Here is an 11,524-nt window from a genome sequence, read left to right as displayed (position 1 = left end):
GACAAGCCACTGGTCTCCTGGGGCACAGCCTTCTGCCCCCATAAGATAGAGAGGTCAGAGAAGCGATTTCCGATGGACCTTTCAGGGAGTTTCAGAGGAGGGGAGCTTGGGGCCTGAGTCAGTCCGGTGGTGGCTCTGATCTGTCCTGGGCCACACTATCAAATCCCCTTCTAGCCTCTGGTAGGGGCGGAGTGAAGAGATGACTCACCACTAGCTCGCAGGCTCCAGGTTTCAGCCCCACCCCGCCCTGCCCAGGGGCCCTCCAGTGGCTGTTTACTTGGAACGGGTGGGGAGCAGGTGCATCTGGTCACCTAATGGGGTGGTGGTGGTGGTGCAGATACTGGTCTCCAGCCTTGGAACCTGCCCCCCCCCCCCCCCCGCTGTCCCTACCCCCATAGGTAGATTCCCTACCAAGCTTTGCAAGTCGTGTCAAAGGTTCCATTTGGAACCGGCCATCCCGCTGGGAGCTGAGTCTTTCTCCTTTCATCCCTGCCCCCCTCCTCCTTCCGAAGGCTGGGGAATCCACTCGGGGTTCAGTCATTCTAGGTCATTCAGCTCAGCCCCACCCAAGGCCTGTGCCACCTAGTGGAACTCAGCCAGCCCTCGGAGCCAGGGTACCCTGTAGGTAGCAAAGGCCGACCAGGATGGCTGTGACCCAGACCCTGAGCTGAGAAGACAGCATGCCTGTGTAGACTAGAATCCGGACACAGAACCAGAGTCCCGCTGGGGGCTCCCCAGTCCGGAAAATCTGTGACGCTTATCTCCAATGAACCAGCAAAAAGCTGGAATTGGAGGTGTGGCTCAAGTGGTAGATCACTAGCCTTGAGCAGAAAAAGCTAAAGGACAGCACCCAGGCCCTGAGTTCAAAACTCAGTCCTGGCACACACACACAAACTCCCCAAAAAACGTGGCTCCCTAAAATGTGGTGTTTTGGCCTGTTGAGTACTATGAGGGAGAGAGTACTCTGATGTCCAAACTAGCCCCTCCCATTGCTTCAGGTCTCTCACCCCCTTTCTCTCCTAAACCGAGTCATAGAAACCGGATTTGTCTTCCCCAAGGCTGTCACAGAAACTAGGAGCCCTCTCCCCAGCCATAAAACCCAGCAAGGTCACCCTTCTCCCTGAAGACCCTCATTCCAAGCCTCCTGCTCATACCCGCGGGAAAATCAGGCCGGCTGTTTCCCTTAGATAAAATCCATTGTCCAAACTCGTTTCTCCACACGGTCCATTCTCCTTGAGCTTAGGAGAAAAACCAAGACTTTTTTCCCTGGCCTTCCTTCCTTCCTTCCTTCCTTCCTTCCTTCCTTCCTTCCTTCCTTCCTTCCTTCCTTCCTTCCTTCCTTCCTTCCTTTTTTTCTTCTTTCCTTTCTCCCCGTCTTTGCTCTTCCTTTCCTTTTTCTGTGGAACTGGGCCTCCCCATTGGCGCTCTACCTGGGCCACCCCTGACCTTTTTGGCTTCGTTGTTTCGGTAGGGCCCAGTGAGATACCTTTCAGCCCCGCCACTGATTTAGCTTAGGATGGAGGAAAGAGAGTCTGGGAGGCGTTGGCTGTAAGGACTGAAAAGAGGTGAGAGATGGAGTCTAGAAACTTGGCTTGGAGTCCTGGCTTGGCTACTTTCCCTCTGTGACCTGCAGTGTGCCAAATGGCACATCCTGGTGCTGCCTATGCCCATCTGCACAAGGCAGGGGCTCCGGTGGATAAGTCAGGCCCTCTTCGCCCTGGCACTCTGTGTTAACTAGGTGGGCATTACGACGCATGTCTCAGCGTTCCCTCACTGGTTGTTGCATCTGCCCAAGGGAAGAAAAGGAGAGACACTGGCAGGTTCTGGAGGGAAGGGGATGGAGGGAGGTCCAGCAGTGCCTGTGTGACACAGCCCGGAGCATGGAGGAGCAAGCCCCCAGTCCTGAGGGCACCTGCGCCCCCCCCCCCCCCCCAGGCCCAGGCTCCAGACTCCAGAGCCCACAACATAGCCAGGCAGGTGGAAAATTCCCTCTGGCCCTCGGCCCAGGTGTCCTGGCTGGCAACTGTGCCAGCCTGGGCAGGTAAGAGCTGGGAGGTCAGGGTACCAACAGCAGCCTGTCGGCCACTGCCAAGGACTTGGTGGCTCAGCAGCCCATCACTCCCTTGACACCAAAAAGGGCATTCTGCTCCCTGGCTAGGTGGAAAGAAGGGAAGAAGATGGAGGAGAATGTGTGGTTGTCTAGTGAATTCTGGATGCTTCTCTGCCAGTTCTCCTCAGCACCTTGACGCCGTGGTCCCTAGACACTAATAGGACTGTAGGAGCAAATGTCCCCTGAGCTCCCACTGCCTAGGGGGTCTCTGCTGTGTGACCTCGAGCATGCTCTGTTCCTCAGTCCTTGCCCTGAGTGTTCTAAATCGACGATGCCCGTGCCCCTCCTGGAAGGGCTCAAGGCGCGGCTCTGTGTGCACTGGGGACTTGAGCCTGGCCTGGGTGTCCAAGGAACCCTTGGTTTGACAAGCCATCGGGGGCACGCCTGCTTTTTTTTAAATTAATTTAATTTATTTATTAATTGAACACAAATTTTTTGACAAGGTGTTGTGCAAAAAGGGTACAGTTACATAGTAGGCAGTGTGTACATTTCTTGTGATATCTTACGCCCTGTTTTTCTATCTCTTCTCTAGGTCAGGTAGACATATATACAATATACAATGTATCAAGAACATAGACAGTAGCCACATACGCCTGCTTTTTTTTTTTTATCCTACTCTCTGCTCAGACCCACAGGCCGATCCCTGAGTTCCCAAAGCACCATCTGCCCATCTGCCTGCAGGCCTTTAGCAGGATCTGGAGTTCCGGTGTTTACCCACAAACACTTTGATGTTGCCATTCAGTCAGGCCAGTCTTTTAGAAGTGAGGAAGGGAGCCTTGGCTGGCCAGGTCGCAAGTCATCCCCTCCCCCCCCCCATCCCTAAGAGTAGGGGCGGGGAGGGGAGCAAGGGAGGTGAGTGAGGTCAAGGTGAGCCCACAGACTGCTGGGAAATCTACCCAAAGGGCACGGCCCACTGACCCAGAGGCAGCAGCCTATAAGTCACTGCCTGTAAGGAGAACATTGTCGTCTGAGCCGGCAGGAGAGGCCCTGAAGATAAGGCAGGGCATGAACCCGACTCCATGACAGCCAATTAGCTCCGCTCCAGGAACCCAACCGACCTGACTCACTGACAGCCAATCAGGAAGCCCCAGGCCAAGGTACCTTTTTCAGCCAGACACACCTGTAACCTGCTAGCCATCTGTTGGACCACACCCCGACCTCAATCATTCCAGAAATAAAAATCTCTTTATACAACTGAAAGGAGAAGAGCATGTGACTCTCGGATGGACAGAGTTGCACCTTGATACACAACGCATCCCAAAGCACCAACAGGCAACCGGCAAAAACAAAAACCTAGCCAGGTGCCTGTGGCTCACGAATCCTAGTTATTCATGAGGCTGAGAACGGAGGATTATGGTTCAAAGCTAGTCCAGGCAGGAAAGTCCCTGAGGCTCTTATCTCCAATTAACCACCGGAAAGCTAGAAGTGGAGTTGTGGCTCAAGTCGTACAGTGCCAATCATCAGCGCAAAAACTAAGGGACAGTGTCCAGGTCCTGAGTTCAAGTCCCAGTACACACACACACACACACACACACACACACACACACACACACACACACACACACCCCACAGGAAGCTGAGCCCTGATCTTTCCTGTTTCAGCCAAGGTCACAGCCATTTCCCTTCTCCTCCACCTCCTTGGTTGGAAATTGGCAAATGAGAAAAAGGAAAGGTTTAGCATTAGAATGGAATGCGTGATGGCTTGCTGTGAACCACGAGGCCAGCGGTGGTTCGCAACTTTGCCCTTGGATTTTCTCATTCTCTGTGTAAGGTTTATTAAAGTAGGTAGCCGATAAAGGAGAACGCCACGCGCTCTTCAGGCAGGAGAGAAAAGTTTATTCCCTAACTGCTGGCCTGTGGCCAAGAGGAGGCATGGCCAGAGAGAAGGGGCGGAGACCCTGACCCAGCTCTGCCTTCTCTAAGGCAGAGGCAGGGGTGTGTGGGCAGGTGAGCCAGTTACCTAGGTAACGCAGGTACTGGGTGGAGACTTCAGACAGGCAGGGGCATCTGCGGGGAGCCCTCCCAGGGTGGACCTTACACTGTGTATAGGTTTCTCTGCAAATGCTGAACTCTCCTAGAAAAGGCCCCTCTTATCGATGGAGCCCTGGGGCTAGGAGAAGAGGGAGTCTTTGTAGAGAGTGGGGGGGGGGGCATGGCACCCCACAACTGAGGGCAGGGGCTTCTGATCAAAGTTCCAGAAGCTGGGACCGGTGTAGACTGATGGCTCCGCCCCAGGGGCTGTCCAGCTGTGGATGGGCCACAGCTGGCATGCGCATGACTGGAGAGAGGCCGTGAACGTCGGCTGCCCGTCTTCCTGCCTGGGCCTTCTCCCTCAGGGGCAGAGGGAGGGGAGCTGTCGTTCGCTTGGGGGACTGGAGCTCAGTGCTGTGGTGCTGGGTGCTCATGGCCCCCCCAGGGCTGGCCTTGATGGAGTCCTGCTAAGAACAAAACCGCCCAAGGGCAGCAGGTGCAGGAGGTGTTTTTTTCTTTTCTGTTTGCAATGGTGGGGTTGGAACCCAGGGCCCCACGCAGGCTACCTCAGCCCTCGGTGGGTCACTGGGCCCCAGCCTGGCCCTGAAGTTCCAGACCCCCTGCAGGGCGGGGGGAGCCGGGAGGATGCCCTGTGGCTCCTCCCCGCAGTGCGTTCTCACGAGGATGGGTAGAGCTTTGGCGCAGGACCCCCTCCACCCCCAAGGTCACAGGCCCACCTCCGGGCAAAAGAATTGGCGAGCCAGCAAGCGCGCACCTGAGTCTTGCAGATCCTTGGGACTTTTGTGCCGGCTTAGGGACTGAGAGAGAAGAAAGAACTCCACGATGATTCAGAATAGGGTAGGAGCTGGGGGTGCAGCTCAGTGGTAAGGCACTTGCCTAGAACCATGGAGTGGTGGTAGGGAGGCTCTACTGGTCTCCTATAGTATAGACGGGGAGCGCCAGCGATGGGTGGGGCTTTGCCTGGTCTTTCATAGGTCAGGCTCTTGGGCAGCCAGCTTGGTCCTGCCATTCCAGCTAACAGAGGCGGGCTGTGATTCTAAGGTGGGGCAGGACTGAGCAGGGGCTGGGTCTCTGTGTCTATCTTTTTTTTTTTTTTTTTTTTTTTTTTTTTTTTTTTTTTTTTTGGCCAGTCCTGGGGCTTGGACTCAGGGCCTGAGCACTGTCCCTGGCTTCTTTTTGCTCAAGGCTAGAGCACTCTGCCACTTGAGCCACAGCCACAGCGCCACTTCTGGCCATTTTCTGTATATGTGGTGCTGGGGAATTGAACCCAGGGCCTCATGTATATGAGGCAAGCACTCTTGCCACTAGGCCATATCCCCAGCCCCTCTGTGTCTATCTTTAGCCTCCTTTGCATGCAGGGAATTTCCTCCATCTTTCCCACCAGGAGGTGTGGCCTGCAACCTTTGACCCCCCCCCCCATCTCTTTGAAGCACCCTAAGCTTCTCCTAAGGTAGACTTAGGACAAACTTTTTAGGAGGGAAAAGGAAAGAAGCTCCTAACCCACTCAGATGCCCGAGGGCCCTCAGAAAATGGAGACGGAGACCTTGTCACCGCCGTCAGGCAGGGGCCCACAGGCCTCTCCGTATGGAGAATTTGGGGCCCTGGAACTGGACCTGTGCTCATGGTGAAGTCTGGGGGTTCGCTTAGGCAGGCGTAATGCAGTAGGAGGCCCTGGAGCCAGACAGCAGTTATGAAGATTACAGGGGTGTTCTAAGCAAGGTACAGTGCATACACTCTGAAACAACATGGTGGAATCTTGGTGTCATTAATACACACTGTAAAAAAAATGAAAAAAGATGGGCTGGGAATGTGGCCTAGTGGTAGAGCGCTCGCCTCGTATACATGAAGCCCTGGGTTCGATTCCCCAGCACCACATATATAGAAAATGGCCAGAAGTGGCACTGTGGCTCAAGTAGCAGAGTGCTAGCCTTGAGCAAAAAGAAGCCAGGGACAGTGCTCAGGCCCTGAGTTCAAGCCCCAGGACTGGCAAAAAGCAAAACAAAACAAAACAAAGCAGAGGAGGAGGAGAACATTGTCCAGATAGGTTAGGTGATTTATCCAAGGCCACACAGCTAGGAAGAAGGGGCTCTGGATTGAGAAGAATCTGGCTTAGTCTGTGTCCAGAGCAAGCCACCAACTACAGAGATGTAGAGGAAGCTGCTTCCCATTGGCTGAGGAAGACCCGGGAGTAAAGTCCAGCCTCCTTTTGTGTCAGCCCTCCTCCCCGCCCCCCCCCACCCCCTTGCCCCCTGAGAGCTGCTGGGGAAGGGCTGAGCTCCTCCTTGGCGCTGGGCTGCATTCTTTTGTGCTGAGCACTGGGGTTGGCAGCTCAAGTCGGGACATCGGGGCACGAAAGCAGAAAGGCCGTGGCCAGGGCACCTGGCAATGAATAATCGACTTGTCCCAGCCCTGCTGCCCTGTGGCTGGGTTGTGCGGGGAGGGCGGGGGGGGGGTGTGCCGGGACCCAGGGCAGGGGGCCAGACAGATCGGGAGGCAGCCCCCAGACTCTGTCTGGAGTTCGCATCCTCTCACAGTCACCCCTCTTCCGGGAAGCGGCCACCGCTGCCCACAGCTCCCCTACCCAGAGATTTCCACCCCAGCCTCCTCCAGGGCCCCCGTCCCCGGAGGATGGGTGTCCAGCACGGGGCTGTAGGAATCATGTGCCCGGCATTGCTGGTGACGGGAGACGGGGCCTCAGCCCGCACCTGCCGTGCCTCAACTGCCTGCATGGCCCTGGGCTCCCGCAGCAGGGTGGCTTCCTTCCCTGTCCACCTTCCTGCTGGGACTCTTGTTTTTCCTGCTTTCTGCCACACTGGCTCCCTTCTCCTAGCCAGACTGCGCCCTGAAGAAATCCTTCCATGCCTTCGCTCCAGGAAGCCACGGCTGGCCCTGTCTTCCCTCCCTCCCTCCCTCCCTCCCTCCCTCCCTCCCTCCCTCCCTCCCTCTCTCCCTCCCACTCTATAGCTTAGACTGGCCTCTCACTCACATCCTTCCTGCCTCCGCCTCTGGAATATTGGAATTACAAGGGAGGACCACTAGGTGGAGCTAAGTCTTGTCCTTCCTAAATGCTGACAAGGACCAGATTTGGCCTCATTCACACCCTCGTGAGTCCTCGCTCCCTGGACGGGGCTCCCGATCTTTCACGGAGGATTACACTGAAGGATGGCCAGGCCCTGTGACCTCACGGCACCCCGTGCTTTTCCTCCATCCTTCATCGCTGTTTGTTATTCGCAGGCAGGTGAGCTGCACCAGGGCGGAGGCCAGGCTATACCCCTCACTCTGTATCTGGGTAGCTAGGAAAGTGCCTAGCACAAAGTAGGTGCTCAGTAAATATTGGCAAAGTGACACCAGTGACGCCTGCCATCTCAGGGTGAGTTTGCTGCCGAGGACGGACGGGTTCTAATCTCTGACATTTATTCAGTGAGTCAGCACCAGGAGTTGAACTCAGAGCCTCACACTCTGCCGCTTGATCCGCGCCTCTAATGCTTTTTGCTTTAGTTATTGCTACAAACGGAGTCTAGCATTATTGCCCAGGCCTGCCTGGGTCATCTTCCCAATCCCCATCTCCTGAGTAGCTGAGGATGCGAATGCAAGCCACTGTGTCTGACCACAGAGTCCTTTGCCTTTAGTGGCCCTTCGCCTGTCCCCTGTGGCCTGTGGGCCCCCGAGCCGGGAGCACAGATCAGCAGGTGGACTGTCGCCATTTCCTCCACATCCCCTGCACCAGCTGCAGGCCCGCTCTGTCAGACATGCCTGCTTCTGCCCCGACGCAGGGAAAGCTGCTCTCAGAATTTGCCTTCCTCCTGACTGCTGCTTGCTTCTGTGACATGAAGGTAACACCTAGGGCTTTTCTGTGGTGAGGCTGCCATGGGAATTGAGTGAATCCATCCTCACCAACAGCCACGCTGCTACCACGTGCCACATGGTGTCCTGGGGTTCTCACGGAGGAATGCATTTGATCTGGGGACCCCGGTGTCCTGGTCGCCGGTAAGCAAGCTGAGGCGCCTGACCTGAGCTTCCGTGGCCGAGCCCCGCTGAGCTGAGGGGGAGGCCTGCCCAGCCCGTGGCACTTACTTTAGTGAAACGGGGTCTGGTGTTGCTTCCAAGGGTTGGCCCTCACCCCCTCGGTGCTGGGGGACGGCCCTCACCCCCTCGGTCTGTCCCTCTTCCCAGGAGCCTCCAGGGGAAGGCCAGGGAGAAGAGTGGGGAATTCCTGGGAAGATGTGGAGATTCCCACGGGCTGGGCAGGTCGCCAGGCCCCTCTGGACCAGAGCCATCCTGCCTGCTGCTAGCTCTGGAGAAAGGAATCTTGCAGAAGCCCAGCAGGCAAAGACCACGTTCAGGAGACTCATGTTGAGCACTCCAGGAGTGGTGGTGAAAGGGCAGGCGCACCTCAGCAAGCCCTTGGGGACCCACCTGTTACCCTTCGGGCTGGGCTGGGCTGGGCCCTTACAGCGCCATGGCTGAGCCTCTGGCGCCACCTAGTGGAGATCTAGCTGCCCCACCAGAAGCCATGAGAGGGGGTGGGGTGCCCTTCCAGGCCTGAGGCCCAACAGTGGGAAAGTGGGGTGCAGGCCCACTTGTGGGTATAAAGAAAGAGGAGAGGTATTTGCCTGGTTCCCACCATGCCAGCCCAGTGCCATGTGTGCCAGGCCACCGTGCCGAGACTTGCCTGTGGCGCCGTAGCAGTGTCTGGCGTTGGCGCTCCTGGTCTTCGGTTTGCAATTCTGAAAAAGAAGAGGGCGGCGGCTCATGCCTGTAATCCTTGCTACTTCGGGAGGCTGAGATCTGAGGAAAGTCGGTGAGACTCTCATCTCCAATAAACTACTCAGGAAACGACGCAAGTGGCACTGTGGCTCAAGTGGTAGAGCAGTAACCTTGAGCAAAAGATCTCCGGGACAACGCCCAGGCCCAGAGTTCAAGACCCAGGATGGGCCAGAGAGGGAGAGAGAGAAAGAGAGAGAGAGAGAGAGAGAGAGAGAGAGAGAGAGAGAGAAGAGAGAATGGTTGGCATGGATCTCTCCCTGTGTCAACATCTGTAAACCACACAACAAAGTGGCTGACCATTTTAGCTTTAAAGTTAGACAAATCTTTATTTGGATACGCCCCTTGTCATTCACTAGTTGTGTGTCTTTAAGTGAGTTCCTTTCTTCCCTCCCTGAACCTGGGCAATAATGTCAAGAATGAAGGAGTAGGGTTGGGGATATAGCCTAGTGGCAAGAGTGCCTGCCTCGGATACACGAGGCCCTAGGTTCGATTCCCCAGCACCACATATACAGAAAACGGCCAGAAGCGGCGCTGTGGCTCAAGTGGCAGAGTGCTAGCCTTGAGCGGGAAGAAGCCAGGGACAGTGCTCAGGCCCAGAGTTCAAGGCCCAGGACTGGCCAAAAAAAAAAAAAAAAAAAAAAAAAAAGAATGAAGGAGTAATTACAGCAAGTGTTTAGGACAGAGTCTGATACTTGCGAGTACACAGTCAAGTAAATATTGCAGACGATGCTGATAACGGCGACTTTTAAATCCAAATAGCCACTGGAGGCAGAGGGTGACGGATGTGAATGGAAGTTGCCTAATGCCCTGGATGTTCAGAGGCGAGGACAAGCCAAGCGGCTCAGGTCAGTTCTCCAGCCCCATTAGGGAAGCGCAGCACTGAATGGGAGCCCAGCTCAAGATGCTCAGGGTGGGGCTTGGTACCCAACAGGTCTCCTATAGTCCCCGCACCCCTGGTCTTTTGAGGATGCTGGGTATTGAATGGGAGTCTGCTTTCTGATGAAGGTTAGGGTTGAGTTTCTACCTGATCTGGCCCATTGCTGCTCACTGACACAGAGAGGGTTACCTGTTCTTCCTCTCCTCCACTCTCACGAGTTCCTGGGACCCCAGTCTGTCTTCTCTCTCTCTCTCTCTCTCTCTCTCTCTCTCTCTCTCTCTCTCTCTCTCCTTTCTTCTTTCCTTCCTTCCTTCCTTCCTTGCTTCCCTCCCTCCCTCCCTCCCTCCCTTTTTTTCTGCTTGAACTCCGGGCCTGGGCACTGTCCCTGAGCTCTTCAGCTCAAGGCTAGCGCTCTACCACTTGAGCCATAGCACCACTTCCAGATTTCGGATGGTTAATTGGAGATAAGAGTCTCATGGACTTTCCTGCCAGGCTGACTTTGAACCATGATCCTCAGATCTCAGCTTCCTGAGTAGCTAGGATTATAAGTGTGAGCCACCAGAGCCGGGCTTGCTTTCTCTCTCTTTCTCTCTTTCTTTCCTTTTTTTCTGTCTGTCTTTCTCTCCCTTCCTTTTTTTCTTTTCTTTCTTTTTGTGCTATTCCTGGGGCTTGAACTCAGGGCCTTGGCACTGTCCCTGAGCTTTTGTGTTCAAGGCTAGTGCTCTACCATTTGAGCCACAGCTCCACTTCTGGCTTTTGGGTAGCTAATTCTAGGTAAGTCTCACTGACTTTCCTGCCTGGGCTGGCTCCAACCGTGATCTTCAGATCTCAGCCTCCCCCTCCCCCCCCATTCAGTAGCTATGATACAGGCATGAGCCACTGGTGCTCAGCAGATTTCAGGATTTTTTTTAAACTGTAATCTATCTGGTGTCATTCTAGAGACCTTCATGACACCCCAGACTTCTCTGCACCCCCTTCATGGTGACCCTTACCTTGCATTGCATCTGTCTGGCTGAATTGGAATTATTCGTTGGCATATTTAGTTCCCCCCTTTGGGATGAAAGCTGAGTACAAGCCTGAGTATTGGCACAAATGAGCAAAACTAAGTAACAGGGCTGGAAGTATGGCTCAGTGGAATAATGCATGCTTAGCACGTATAAGACCCTGAGTTCAAACCCCAGTATTGCCAAACACAAACAAAAAAACAAAACACACAAAAAAAAACCTCTAAATGATATTAAGGATTCACCAAAACCATTGAACCCTTAACCGGTACTAGTCCGTTTCTGGATGGATTCTCTTCAGACTCTTACATGGGCTAAGTACAATTTCCACCCATTTTCCAGATTGGAAACATGAGGTTTGTTATAGTTAATCACTTACCACAAAGCTTATAGAAGGCAGAACCATGCCAGGAACCCAGATCTAATTCCAGACCGGTGTGTGTGTGTGTGTGTGTGTGTGTGTGTGTGTGTGTGTGTGTGTGTGTGTGTATGCGTACATGCCCTAGGACTTGAACTCATGGCCTCACTAAAATCACTGGCTTATTTTGCTCATAGCTAGTATTCTATCACTTGAGCCATGCCTCCAGTCTAGCATTTTGCTGGTTAATGAAGATAAGAGTTCTGTGCACTTTTCTACCTGGGTTGGCTTTGAACTATGATCCTGAATAGGTCTCAGCTTCCCAAGTAGCTAGGATTACAGATATGGAACACTGATGCTTGCTTCTTCTTTGGATTTTTTTTTTTTTTTTTTTTTTTGCCAGTCCTGGGGCTTGG

Source organism: Perognathus longimembris, chromosome 11 (genome assembly GCF_023159225.1).
Source record: "Perognathus longimembris pacificus isolate PPM17 chromosome 11, ASM2315922v1, whole genome shotgun sequence".
Classification (NCBI taxonomy): Eukaryota; Metazoa; Chordata; class Mammalia; order Rodentia; family Heteromyidae; genus Perognathus; species Perognathus longimembris.
This window is presented reverse-complemented; position numbering follows the sequence as displayed.